Source organism: Pseudophryne corroboree, chromosome 12 (genome assembly GCF_028390025.1).
Source record: "Pseudophryne corroboree isolate aPseCor3 chromosome 12, aPseCor3.hap2, whole genome shotgun sequence".
In the NCBI taxonomy this organism is placed as follows: Eukaryota; Metazoa; Chordata; class Amphibia; order Anura; family Myobatrachidae; genus Pseudophryne; species Pseudophryne corroboree.
In genome coordinates this window covers 22,858,838-22,873,048 of record NC_086455.1, presented here as the reverse complement: position 1 = coordinate 22,873,048, position 14,211 = coordinate 22,858,838, and the positions used below count along the sequence as shown (strand labels likewise).

At 40.1% G+C, this 14,211-nt stretch overlaps 2 pseudogenes; one reads left to right on the top strand and one right to left on the bottom strand.

Moving 5' to 3' along the window:
* Window positions 1-2,009: 2,009 nt before the first annotated feature.
* Window positions 2,010-2,129, bottom strand: LOC134981780 (5S ribosomal RNA; annotated as a pseudogene).
* A 1,353-nt stretch (window positions 2,130-3,482) lies between these two features.
* On the top strand, window positions 3,483-3,602 carry LOC134981779 (5S ribosomal RNA; annotated as a pseudogene).
* The last annotated feature ends 10,609 nt before the right edge of the window (window positions 3,603-14,211 follow it).

Sequence of the window (14,211 nt, the reverse complement as noted above, 5' to 3'; positions counted from 1 at the left end):
AGTTTTTCATGCGCCCTTGGTTGTAATCATTCTTGTCCCGAAGAAATTTCTTCTCTTTCCCTTTCATGACCACCCCTTCAACATGTTCTAGTTTCTTCTTAAGAACTTTTTCGTTAATAATGTAGTCCTCCTTATCCTTAAAACTGCTCATTTCAGAGTCTTTCGCCTTTATTTCAACCTCCAGTTCCACCAAGGCATCTTTCTTTTTTCTGATGAGAAGTTTCATAAGATCTATGGAGCACTTGTGCAGGATGGAGTCCCACTCCTCTATGAATTCTGTATCCATAGTACCAAACGTTGGTTGTTTGAGAAGTCTCAACCCTCTGGGTACTCTATTTACTGTAACATAGTGTTCCAGTCCTTTGATATCCCACCAGGTCTTTACTTCCTTGATAAGAAGTTTCTCTATGCCCCAGAACAAATCATCTAAGTCCTGTGTTGGTGTCGGAGCCTCTGTTGGTATATTTTCATTAAATATTTTTTGGCATAAATCATTCCTCTTAGTTGTACGGTCATTATTTCCAAACATTCTAGTTTGTGATGGATGGTTATCTCACCAGGCTGCTATACAAATACACCAGGAAACAAGTACGTAGAAAATATATGTACAGCGCCATTTGTGGGATGAATTCCAAAATTATATAAAACTGATTAAAAGAGATTATCTTTAAAAACACACACACTCCCTTGTTTTAGGTGTCTGCCACCCCCTAAAAATGCAATGCTGGTGGAGTAATGCTAAAAAGTATGGAAAAAGTGGGGGATAGGGGTACCGGCGACATGTGTTGTTTAAAAAGTATGTACTAAAAATACCCTGAATTTATGAGCCAAAAAATATATATATAAAAATATAAAAATTTAATGCAATATAAAAGTTACTAGATAAAAAGTACAAATTTTCAATAGATACAAATATAAGATAGGAGAATAGACTTAGCTTTTAAAAATAATAGGCAGGGGGTCAGTGCAGGGAACCCAACGCGTTTCGTCACATATGACTTCTTCAAAGGGTAGGGACAGAATGATTCCTTAAGCCTATTTATACCCTTACATACTGGGTAAGGAGTTGTGACATCACAGGTGGTCAGGTGATCCAATCTAAAGGTCACACATAGAAATATACATGATGGTAGTATTAAAACATCACCGCAGTCTGTGGGTGTCATTAGGGGCATATTAGCATCTAAAACGAGTGGTTTATAAGTTCAAAATGTGTATATATACTGTGTGGGAAGGATTAGAACGTTAAATAACAGCACTTCCGCCACACTTCCGGTGACGGAGGCCGCGGGTCACATGACTTCGGGTACTTCCGCCCCACTTCCTGTGCGCGTCTGCGCATGCGCCGGCGGCGAAACCCGGTTTTTGTCTCTATGTCAATACATTCTGTTGTGTCTCCTCAGTCTCTGGTCCTGGTTTTCTCCTCTACGGCGGCCATTTCTTTGTATTCAAAGTCCATAGGAATCAAGGGAGTTGCGGTGGCCATTTTGTTGGAGTTTCAGGAGACCCATATTCATTTCACTTAGAAATATCCATGGCAACGTTTCCATGTAAAAGATAGAAACAAGCAATTGGTAGTGATCCTTATATTGGTGTTTTTTAACATAGAACAACAGTTGTCTATTTCAAAACAACCCATAGGCTAATATTGAATATGTATGTAAGTTATAAATTAATAATACAGTGATCCGCTTGAACTGACTGACAGGGCACTTTCAGGTGAAGCTAAGGTGAGGGGGAGGTGCATATACCATATATGTATACTGCAAATAAATATAGCTGTTTTAAAGGCTTCTATTTCCAGCACATTATGTAAATCTTATGCAAATATATATAAAATTATAATATTATAAATGAGTAATAGTAGATAATAATTTTGCTGGAAATTTTATTAAATATTTATTTCTCAATTAGATAGTTTTTAATTTTCCTTCAAAGGACATACTTAGTCGTGGGGGTGATAAGTGCTGATAGATCGCCCACCAGTTGGCTTGACGTCCTATCGTCACTCACTACAGTACCTGATCTTCCCAGGTAGTCCCCTTCCCTGGTACTGGTCAGGCCCGATACACTGCTTAGCTTCCAAGATCGGACGAGGTTGGGCGTGCCAGTGTGGTATGACTGTATACACGTGTGAGACGTCGTAACACTGGTGATCCGATCGCTCAATAACACTCGAAATCAGATTAGCTTAATTCATTTTATTAGAGTGCAGGAGTGTGTTTAATAAGAGGGAGATTGTGAATATGAAAAGCAGGACTAAATGAAAAAGGAGGATACTGCACCTCACAGGAAAGGTGCAATCTCGTATCCTTCGTTCAGGCCTGTTGGTTGCAGGGTTCCCAACTGGAAAATCCAGTACATTTCGCGTCTTGAGAGCTTGTTTGCAAGGTCACCACCTCTCTCACCCAGGTCCACATGCTCAATCGCCTTGAACGTAAGGTCCTCTGGATTTGAATTGTGTTGTAATGTGAAATGTCTGGAGACCGTGTGGCTTTCGACTTTATTTTTAATATTTCTAATATGTTCCTGGATCCTTATTTTCAACGGTCTCTTGTTCTTGCCTACATATTTCATCCCGCAGGCACATTCCAATAGGTAGATCACGGACGTTGTATTGCAGTTCATGAAATGTTTAATGGTATATTCTTTCTTATTTTCCATGTCACTGAAGGTTCTTCTGTTCCGATGTAAATATTTACATACGTTACACTTCCCACATTTATATGATCCTAAACACTTAATCATCGGGATCCTTTGGGTTGGTTTCTCCTTTATCATGCTGGGTGCCAGGCAGTCCTTCAGGTTTCTTGACTTCTTGAAAATAAGTGTTGGTTCGGGCGGTAGGATATCTTTTAATACTGAGTCCATCAGAAGAATGTTCCAGTGCTTTTTAAGTGAATTCCTTATTATTCTCTCATGTTGACTGTAGGAGGTAATAAAAGCGACTGCGTCCTTCATTTCGTCTCTCGGTTTGTATCTCAGCAAGTCTTCTCTATTCAAATTTCTTGTCTTCTTCATTGCTTCATTCAAGATGGGCTCAGGGTACTCTTTGTCTTGGAATCTTCTCTTATATATCTCCAGTTGGTCTTCACAGTCTTTTGTACTTGTGCAGTTTCTCTTAATCCTGGAGAATTTCACATTACAACACAATTCAAATCCAGAGGACCTTACGTTCAAGGCGATTGAGCATGTGGACCTGGGTGAGAGAGGTGGTGACCTTGCAAACAAGCTCTCAAGACGCGAAATGTACTGGATTTTCCAGTTGGGAACCCTGCAACCAACAGGCCTGAACGAAGGATACGAGATTGCACCTTTCCTGTGAGGTGCAGTATCCTCCTTTTTCATTTAGTCCTGCTTTTCATATTCACAATCTCCCTCTTATTAAACACACTCCTGCACTCTAATAAAATGAATTAAGCTAATCTGATTTCGAGTGTTATTGAGCGATCGGATCACCAGTGTTACGACGTCTCACACGTGTATACAGTCATACCACACTGGCACGCCCAACCTCGTCCGATCTTGGAAGCTAAGCAGTGTATCGGGCCTGACCAGTACCAGGGAAGGGGACTACCTGGGAAGATCAGGTACTGTAGTGAGTGACGATAGGACGTCAAGCCAACTGGTGGGCGATCTATCAGCACTTATCACCCCCACGACTAAGTATGTCCTTTGAAGGAAAATTAAAAACTATCTAATTGAGAAATAAATATTTAATAAAATTTCCAGCAAAATTATTATCTACTATTACTCATTTATAATATTATAATTTTATATATATTTGCATAAGATTTACATAATGTGCTGGAAATAGAAGCCTTTAAAACAGCTATATTTATTTGCAGTATACATATATGGTATATGCACCTCCCCCTCACCTTAGCTTCACCTGAAAGTGCCCTGTCAGTCAGTTCAAGCGGATCACTGTATTATTAATTTATAACTTACATACATATTCAATATTAGCCTATGGGTTGTTTTGAAATAGACAACTGTTGTTCTATGTTAAAAAACACCAATATAAGGATCACTACCAATTGCTTGTTTCTATCTTTTACATGGAAACGTTGCCATGGATATTTCTAAGTGAAATGAATATGGGTCTCCTGAAACTCCAACAAAATGGCCACCGCAACTCCCTTGATTCCTATGGACTTTGAATACAAAGAAATGGCCGCCGTAGAGGAGAAAACCAGGACCAGAGACTGAGGAGACACAACAGAATGTATTGACATAGAGACAAAAACCGGGTTTCGCCGCCGGCGCATGCGCAGACGCGCACAGGAAGTGGGGCGGAAGTACCCGAAGTCATGTGACCCGCGGCCTCCGTCACCGGAAGTGTGGCGGAAGTGCTGTTATTTAACGTTCTAATCCTTCCCACACAGTATATATACACATTTTGAACTTATAAACCACTCGTTTTAGATGCTAATATGCCCCTAATGACACCCACAGACTGCGGTGATGTTTTAATACTACCATCATGTATATTTCTATGTGTGACCTTTAGATTGGATCACCTGACCACCTGTGATGTCACAACTCCTTACCCAGTATGTAAGGGTATAAATAGGCTTAAGGAATCATTCTGTCCCTACCCTTTGAAGAAGTCATATGTGACGAAACGCGTTGGGTTCCCTGCACTGACCCCCTGCCTATTATTTTTAAAAGCTAAGTCTATTCTCCTATCTTATATTTGTATCTATTGAAAATTTGTACTTTTTATCTAGTAACTTTTATATTGCATTAAATTTTTATATTTTTATATATATATTTTTTGGCTCATAAATTCAGGGTATTTTTAGTACATACTTTTTAAACAACACATGTCGCCGGTACCCCTATCCCCCACTTTTTCCATACTTTTTAGCATTACTCCACCAGCATTGCATTTTTAGGGGGTGGCAGACACCTAAAACAAGGGAGTGTGTGTGTTTTTAAAGATAATCTCTTTTAATCAGTTTTATATAATTTTGGAATTCATCCCACAAATGGCGCTGTACATATATTTTCTACGTACTTGTTTCCTGGTGTATTTGTATAGCAGCCTGGTGAGATAACCATCCATCACAAACTAGAATGTTTGGAAATAATGACCGTACAACTAAGAGGAATGATTTATGCCAAAAAATATTTAATGAAAATATACCAACAGAGGCTCCGACACCAACACAGGACTTAGATGATTTGTTCTGGGGCATAGAGAAACTTCTTATCAAGGAAGTAAAGACCTGGTGGGATATCAAAGGACTGGAACACTATGTTACAGTAAATAGAGTACCCAGAGGGTTGAGACTTCTCAAACAACCAACGTTTGGTACTATGGATACAGAATTCATAGAGGAGTGGGACTCCATCCTGCACAAGTGCTCCATAGATCTTATGAAACTTCTCATCAGAAAAAAGAAAGATGCCTTGGTGGAACTGGAGGTTGAAATAAAGGCGAAAGACTCTGAAATGAGCAGTTTTAAGGATAAGGAGGACTACATTATTAACGAAAAAGTTCTTAAGAAGAAACTAGAACATGTTGAAGGGGTGGTCATGAAAGGGAAAGAGAAGAAATTTCTTCGGGACAAGAATGATTACAACCAAGGGCGCATGAAAAACTGGAGCAGATTTAAGGCCCCAGAAAATCACACTAAAGAAGTGGGAAGATATCAATGGAAGATGGTACCTAATAAAGGGAGAAAGAACAGAACCAATAGTGAAGATTCTCCATCAAACCCAAACTTAAGAACGGCTAATAGGTTTTCAGCTTTACAAAGAAGAGACTCTACAGGGGATCAGGATTTTTTATCGGTAAGAACGGGCGCACGAACGAAGGACATGATAAGAGGAATGATGAGAGAGGACAGCAGGCATGCATCCCCCATGAAGAAAAGACAGAAGAAGAGGAAAACGGGGCGGTAGGAGGGAGAGACCTAAAAAGAAGGAACCTACATTAATCAAACCACAGGACAAGGGTATTTTTAATCTATCACAGCACGTTTTAACAGATTCAGAAATTAAACTCCTTAGCAAAGGATTGTCATTTGCACCAACAACCAGTTTAAACAAATTTGAGACCTTCATTGACTTAAATAAATTTGTGAGAAAACTGACTCTAAAAAGACATTTTTTGAGGAAAGAGGATGCCGTAATAAGCAATTACGAGGCAAAATCAAAATCGGGCTTAAAACCCAAATCTAAATATTACCCATTGGAGTCAAAGGGGAGCAATGTCAGCCTTTTTTATGATATGGTAAAGAAAGACCTGTGTGACACAGTAATGTAACCACCCAAGGATAAGAATATGAAGAACTGTGAATATGAAGCCTTGAAGAAGCTACAAAGAAATAAGAACATAATTATCAAGCAAGCTGACAAAGGGGGGGGATTGGTTATAATGGACTATGACCTCTATACAAAGGAGGCGCTAAGACTGCTGGGAGATAATAATTCCTACACGCCACTCGATGGGGATCCACAGGTACTTTTTGTGGAAGAATTGAGGACTATACTTCTACATGGCCTACGAAACGATGTGATAACAAAGGAAGAATACCAATATCTCATGCAATCCAATCCCATAACCCCCATTTTTTACTTTTTACCTAAAATACATAAATCCCTGACCAACCCGCCCGGTAGACCAATAGTGGCGGGTATTGGCTCTTTGACTTCCAATTTATCTGAATATGTGGACAAGTTTCTATAGAATTATGTGAAGGACCTGCCATCATATCTTAAGGATACGACATCAGTACTTAACATACTAAGGACAGTGGAATGGAAGGACACATACATCTGGGCGACTGTGGACGTACAATCGTTGTACACATGCATCGAACACTCAAAAGGCATCGCTGCATGTAGGGAATACCTAGATAATGATCCATCTCTGACTCCCATTCACCGAAATTTCATTTGCGATCTTATGCATTTTATCCTCAGCCACAACTATTTTAAGTTTTTAAATCAGTTTTACTTACAATGCTGTGGCACAGCTATGGGGACTATTTTTGCCCCAAGCTTTGCAAATCTTTTCATGGGATGTTGGGAAGAAACACATGTCTACAGTTCAGTTGCTTTTAAGGAGAAAGTGGTCTTTTACAAACGTTATATCGACGATATTTTAATCATTTGGGACGGCACCCCTGAATCTTTTACTGAGTTTTTAACAATGCTGGGCAATAACAATATGAACTTGACCTTCACCTCAATTACCAATAGTAGGTCGGTTGAATACTTGGACCTGGTTTTAACTGGGGAGTCTGGAGGCGTTACCACTAAGAATTTCATCAAAGAGGTCGACATGAATAGTTATTTGCATTTCCGAAGTAACCATCTAGAGAAATGGAAGAGCAACATACCGGCCTCACAGTTCTCCAGGATTAAGAGAAACTGCACAAGTACAAAAGACTGTGAAGACCAACTGGAGATATATAAGAGAAGATTCCAAGACAAAGAGTACCCTGAGCCCATCTTGAATGAAGCAATGAAGAAGACAAGAAATTTGAATAGAGAAGACTTGCTGAGATACAAACCGAGAGACGAAATGAAGGACGCAGTCGCTTTTATTACCTCCTACAGTCAACATGAGAGAATAATAAGGAATTCACTTAAAAAGCACTGGAACATTCTTCTGATGGACTCAGTATTAAAAGATATCCTACCGCCCGAACCAACACTTATTTTCAAGAAGTCAAGAAACCTGAAGGACTGCCTGGCACCCAGCATGATAAAGGAGAAACCAACCCAAAGGATCCCGATGATTAAGTGTTTAGGATCATATAAATGTGGGAAGTGTAACGTATGTAAATATTTACATCGGAACAGAAGAACCTTCAGTGACATGGAAAATAAGAAAGAATATACCATTAAACATTTCATGAACTGCAATACAATGTCCGTGATCTACCTATTGGAATGTGCCTGCGGGATGAAATATGTAGGCAAGACCAAGAGACCGTTGAAAATAAGGATCCAGGAACATATTAGAAATATTAAAAATAAAGTCGAAAGCCACACGGTCTCCAGACATTTCACATTACAACACAATTCATATCCAGAGGACCTTACGTTCAAGGCGATTGAGCATGTGGACCTGGGTGAGAGAGGTGGTGACCTTGCAAACAAGCTCTCAAGACGCGAAATGTACTGGATTTTCCAGTTGGGAACCCTGCAACCAACAGGCCTGAACGAAGGATACGAGATTGCACCTTTCCTGTGAGGTGCAGTATCCTCCTTTTTCATTTAGTCCTGCTTTTCATATTCACAATCTCCCTCTTATTAAACACACTCCTGCACTCTAATAAAATTAATTAAGCTAATCTGATTTCGAGTGTTATTGAGCGATCGGATCACCAGTGTTACGACGTCTCACACGTGTATACAATCATACCACACTGGCACGCCCAACCTCGTCCGATCTTGGAAGCTAAGCAGTGTATCGGGCCTGACCAGTACCAGGGAAGGGGACTACCTGGGAAGATCAGGTACTGTAGTGAGTGAAGATAGGACGTCAAGCCAACTGGTGGGCGATCTATCAGCACTTATCACCCCCACGACTAAGTATGTCCTTTGAAGGAAAATTAAAAACTATCTAATTGAGAAATAAATATTTAATAAAATTTCCAGCAAAATTATTATCTACTATTACTCATTTATAATATTATAATTTTATATATATTTGCATAAGATTTACATAATGTGCTGGAAATAGAAGCCTTTAAAACAGCTATATTTATTTGCAGTATACATATATGGTATATGCACCTCCCCCTCACCTTAGCTTCACCTGAAAGTGCCCTGTCAGTCAGTTCAAGCGGATCACTGTATTATTAATTTATAACTTACATACATATTCAATATTAGCCTATGGGTTGTTTTGAAATAGACAACTGTTGTTCTATGTTAAAAAACACCAATATAAGGATCACTACCAATTGCTTGTTTCTATCTTTTACATGGAAACGTTGCCATGGATATTTCTAAGTGAAATGAATATGGGTCTCCTGAAACTCCAACAAAATGGCCACCGCAACTCCCTTGATTCCTATGGACTTTCAATACAAAGAAATGGCCGCCGTAGAGGAGAAAACCAGGACCAGAGACTGAGGAGACACAACAGAATGTATTGACATAGAGACAAAAACCGGGTTTCGCCGCCGGCGCATGCGCAGACGCGCACAGGAAGTGGGGCGGAAGTACCCGAAGTCATGTGACCCGCGGCCTCCGTCACCGGAAGTGTGGCGGAAGTGCTGTTATTTAACGTTCTAATCCTTCCCACACAGTATATATACACATTTTGAACTTATAAACCACTCGTTTTAGATGCTAATATGCCCCTAATGACACCCACAGACTGCGGTGATGTTTTAATACTACCATCATGTATATTTCTATGTGTGACCTTTAGATTGGATCACCTGACCACCTGTGATGTCACAACTCCTTACCCAGTATGTAAGGGTATAAATAGGCTTAAGGAATCATTCTGTCCCTACCCTTTGAAGAAGTCATATGTGACGAAACGCGTTGGGTTCCCTGCACTGACCCCCTGCCTATTATTATTTTTAAAAGCTAAGTATATTATTTTTAAAAGCTAAGTCTATTCTCCTATCTTATATTTGTATCTATTGAAAATTTGTACTTTTTATCTAGTAACTTTTATATTGCATTAAATTTTTATATTTTTATATATATATTTTTTGGCTCATAAATTCAGGGTATTTTTAGTACATACTTTTTAAACAACACATGTCGCCGGTACCCCTATCCCCCACTTTTTCCATACTTTTTAGCATTACTCCACCAGCATTGCATTTTTAGGGGGTGGCAGACACCTAAAACAAGGGAGTGTGTGTGTTTTTAAAGATAATCTCTTTTAATCAGTTTTATATAATTTTGGAATTCATCCCACAAGTGGCGCTGTACATATATTTTCTATATATATATATATATATATATATACAGTATATGTTTACACACACACACACACACACACACACACACACACACACACACACACACATTTGTTCCTCCATAGCAAGCCTGCAGATTCTAACTATATGAAGCTACTACAAAACTGTTGCAACTATATAGATCTATGTAGGGGTCCAGCCACACACTACATAGATCTGCTCAGTCACCACACACTACATAGATCTGCTCAGTCACTCACAATGCTGATTATTTCTCTGACAATTAATTTGCAAGTGTCATATCCAGGATTAGAACCCACAACCTTTTACACTGGAAGCATGCACCTTACTGATGGAGATATCTGCTCTTGCATAGAAAGTATGAGAATTTTAACTATATGAAGTTACTTGTAATTGTCAGAGAACTAACTTCATATAGTTAGAATTCTCATGTTTCCTTTATAGGAGCAAATAGCTTCATCAGTAAGGTGTCTGCTTCCAGTGTATCTATAATAAAGAGGGTGTGATTTGTAAGGTGCAGTGACTAGTGGGGAAGTCAGCTACGGAAGAGATACCGGCTGCTGTCAATTAACTTAATTGATTAATGTCGCTGAACACATGGAACAGGAGGAGAGGTGCCCCCCTTCAAAGCAGGAGCCCGGCGGCAGCTGACTCCATTGCCTCCCAGAGTTCTGCCTCTGAGTGTACAGTATATATTGTACTCTTACAGTATATATGACTTTGCTGTTTTGTTCTGAGCATTTTCAGCAGAAAAATATATTCTGTGGTATACTTTTGATAATAGAATTACTAGTGTCCTGTCTTATTGTGTAGGAAACAACATAATGTTCTGTAATAAGAGATTGCTTTGGATTCTCCATCAACCAGGATGTATAAGCACGCATCTGGGTCTGCTAAACGAAAGAAGAAGAAACAGCTGAAAAAGGAAGCACTGAAACAAGAAAAACTAATGCAATCTTTCTTAACCCCGAAGATTCCTACAACGTCTTCTAAGGATCCTGAACCTGAATTTGATGCACCAAAAACTTCTCAGAGCAGATCTGATGCGATCAGCTTAAGGAGTCATTTTGCCCACAAAACGTCCCTCTTTAATAATAACATCATAGGAGGAATTACCTGAACCTTATATTTACATGGCATAGTGCCAATAAGGGACCTTTGTAGGGGATACAGCTATATATTGTGGCAACACAATAGAAAGTGTAGCCAATCAGAGGAAGTAACTTTGTAGTCAATATTGCCTACAAATAAATTATTACAACACATGAATGAATGAAAGCACACCTTTATTGAATACAACAATGGTCAGATCGTGATCATACTGTACATCCCCACACTTGTACTCTCAGATTGCAGTGTGCACTGAAGGTTATACAGGTTGAGTATCCCATATCCAAATATCCGAAACACGGAATATTCCGAAATACGGACTTTTTGGAGTGAGAGTGAGATAGTGAAACTTTTGTTTTTTGATGGCTCAATGTACACAAACTTTGTTTAATACACACAGTTATTAAAAATATTGTATTAAATGACCTTCAGGCTGTGTGTATAAGGTGTATATGAAACATAAATGAATTGTGTGAATGTAGATACACTTTGTTTAATGCACAAAGTTATAAAAAAATATTGGCTAAAATTATCTTCAGGCTGTGTGTATAAGGTGTATATGTAACATAAATGCATTCTGTGCCTAGACTTAGGTCCCATCGCCATGATATCTCATTATGGTATGCAATTATTCCAAAATATGGAAAAATCCGATATCCAAAATACCCCTGGTCCCAAGCATTTTGGATAAGGAATACTCAACCTGTATAAGGAAGAATTCTCATCAGCTCTTCAACATTATTTCAATTAATAAATTCATGCAGGAGTTATAGTTGTGGCTCTGCTTTTTAAAACTTCTTTTCATTCACATATTTCAGTATTTTCACTTTTATGTCTGTATGTGTAATTTTAACCTTTATATTTTGCTGTATGTATCCCAAAATTTGTTTTTTTTTTAGAATAATTTGTGCAATAAAAGCTAAGTTTTATTATGTAAATTTACTCGATGAATTCTCACCTGTGCGCCCAACTCAATAACCACTTTCCTAGCTCTTTTTGCTTTTTGGTCCATGATTTGATTGCATCAGGGCTGCACCCCCAGAAAATAAGTTCTAATTTAGATACAATATTATTGGGGTTTTTCAAAGGCTAATTTGAATATACAGTATACCTATAAGTGTGCAGATATATATCTCTCTCACTCTATTTGACGTCTTCACAGAATCACAAGTGAAATAATTGGCTCTACTCATGGACTAGGGAGGCCAATTCCTGGGCCGTTTTTTCAATCCCGGGATTCGGGATTGAAAAAGATCAATCCCGGGATTCCCGGGATCCCGGGATTGCAGTAGGGATCAGTAAAGAAGGGTGTAGGGAGCAGCGCTGGAGGGTAGGTAGCGGTGCGGGAGGGTGTAGGTAGCGGCGGGGAAGGGAGGGAGGGTGTAGGTAGCGGTGCGGAGGGTGTAGGTAGCTAGGCGGGAGGGTGTAGGTAGCAGTGCGGAGGGTGTAGGTAGCTGGGTGGGAGGGTGTAGTTAGCGGTGCGGAGGTTGTAGGTAGCTGGGCGGGAGGGTGTAGGTAGCTGGGCGGGAGGGTGTACAGTAGGTAGTGGGGAGGATTGGTAGCGGCGCGGGAGGGAGTCTGGGTGTAACTTAAGTAATAACACTTACTATTAGGTGGGCATCAGCCATGGACACACTGAACGCGGCGGCATTTCAAATGAAGCGCCGGCCGCCAGCCAACCAGAGCAGGCGGACCAGCAGCCAATCAGGGAAGCGGCCGCAGCAGTCGCTCCTGATTGGCTGCCGCGGCAGCTTCCCTGATTGGCTGCCGGTCCGCCAGCTCTGATTGGCTGGCGGCCGGTGCCACATTTGAAGTGTCGACGCGTTCAGCGTTAGTCTATGGCTGCCGCCCACCTAAGTGTAAGTAGTATTACTTACACACACTCCCTCCCGCACATGCGCAGTGCAATCCCGTGAATCCCGGGATTGGATGCTCCAATCCCGGGATTCAAATCCCGGCATTTTTGGGCCCAAATCCAGGGATCCCCCCGATCCCGGGATTGGCCTCCCTATCATGGACCTTTTAAAATGTGTCAGTGAGTAATAAATACACCGGTGCATCTGCTGGGTTACCTGGAAAACGTAGACTGTTAGGGGTCCTGAGAACCGAGTTTGAGAACCTATGACCTAGTATATGCTTTACAAAAAAAAACAAGACTCTCAGAATAACACTGTAACAATATTTTCTAAGATAAAGGAATACTATGAGAAAAGAAATTGATTATAACGGTGTATAGTGATCGGGCATTTTTCTTTTTTCTTTTTTTGACATTGTTTTCACTTTGTCTGAAATCAGGCGTAAAAAGTTAATATACTGTGACTTACTTTGTCGAAGATTGTTTGAAGTGTGTTTTATTTCAAACATTAAGTATTACAAAAAAGTTTGGTTAACACTGTTTGCATTGAAAGCTAAGAAATTATTTTTGCAACATTATTTGCACTGTGTTTTATGTTTCCAGCCTAGTTTGCACTACCTTTTCTAGTAGGCATTAAAAGTTCATATACATTGTTTTGTGTTACATACTGTACAATGGGGGTCAATCCGAGTTGTTCGTTCTGTATTTTTTTCTCGCAACGGAGCGATTAGTCGCTAATGCGCATGCGCAATGTCCGCAGTGCGACTGCGCCAAGTAAATTTGCTATTAAGTTAGGTATTTTACTCACAGCATTACGAGGTTTTTTCTTCGTTCTGGTGATCGTAATGTGATTGACAGGAAGTGGGTGTTTCTGGGCGTAAACAGGCCGTTTTATGGGTGTGTGCGAAAAAACTCTACCGTTTCTGGGAAAAACGCGGGAGTGTCTGGAGAAACGGAGGAGTGTCTGGGCGAACGCTGGGTGTGTTTGTGACGTCAAACCAGGAACGACAAGCACTGAACTGATCGCAGATGCCGAGTAAGTCTGGAGCTACTCAGAAACTGCTAAAAAGTGTCTATTCACTATTTTGCTAATCTTTCGTTCGCAATTTTGATAAGCTAAGATTCACTCCCAGTAGGTGGTGGCTTAGCGTGTGCAAAGCTGCTAAAAGCAGCTTGCGAGCGAACAACTCGGAATGACCCCCGATGTTTGTGTTTTTCTCTGATACCAGGTGTTTAAAGTTAATGTACATTATTTTGTATTACAGAGGGGGGCCTGGGGTACAGTATGCCCTGCATCCCCCCCTTAATCTAGCTATA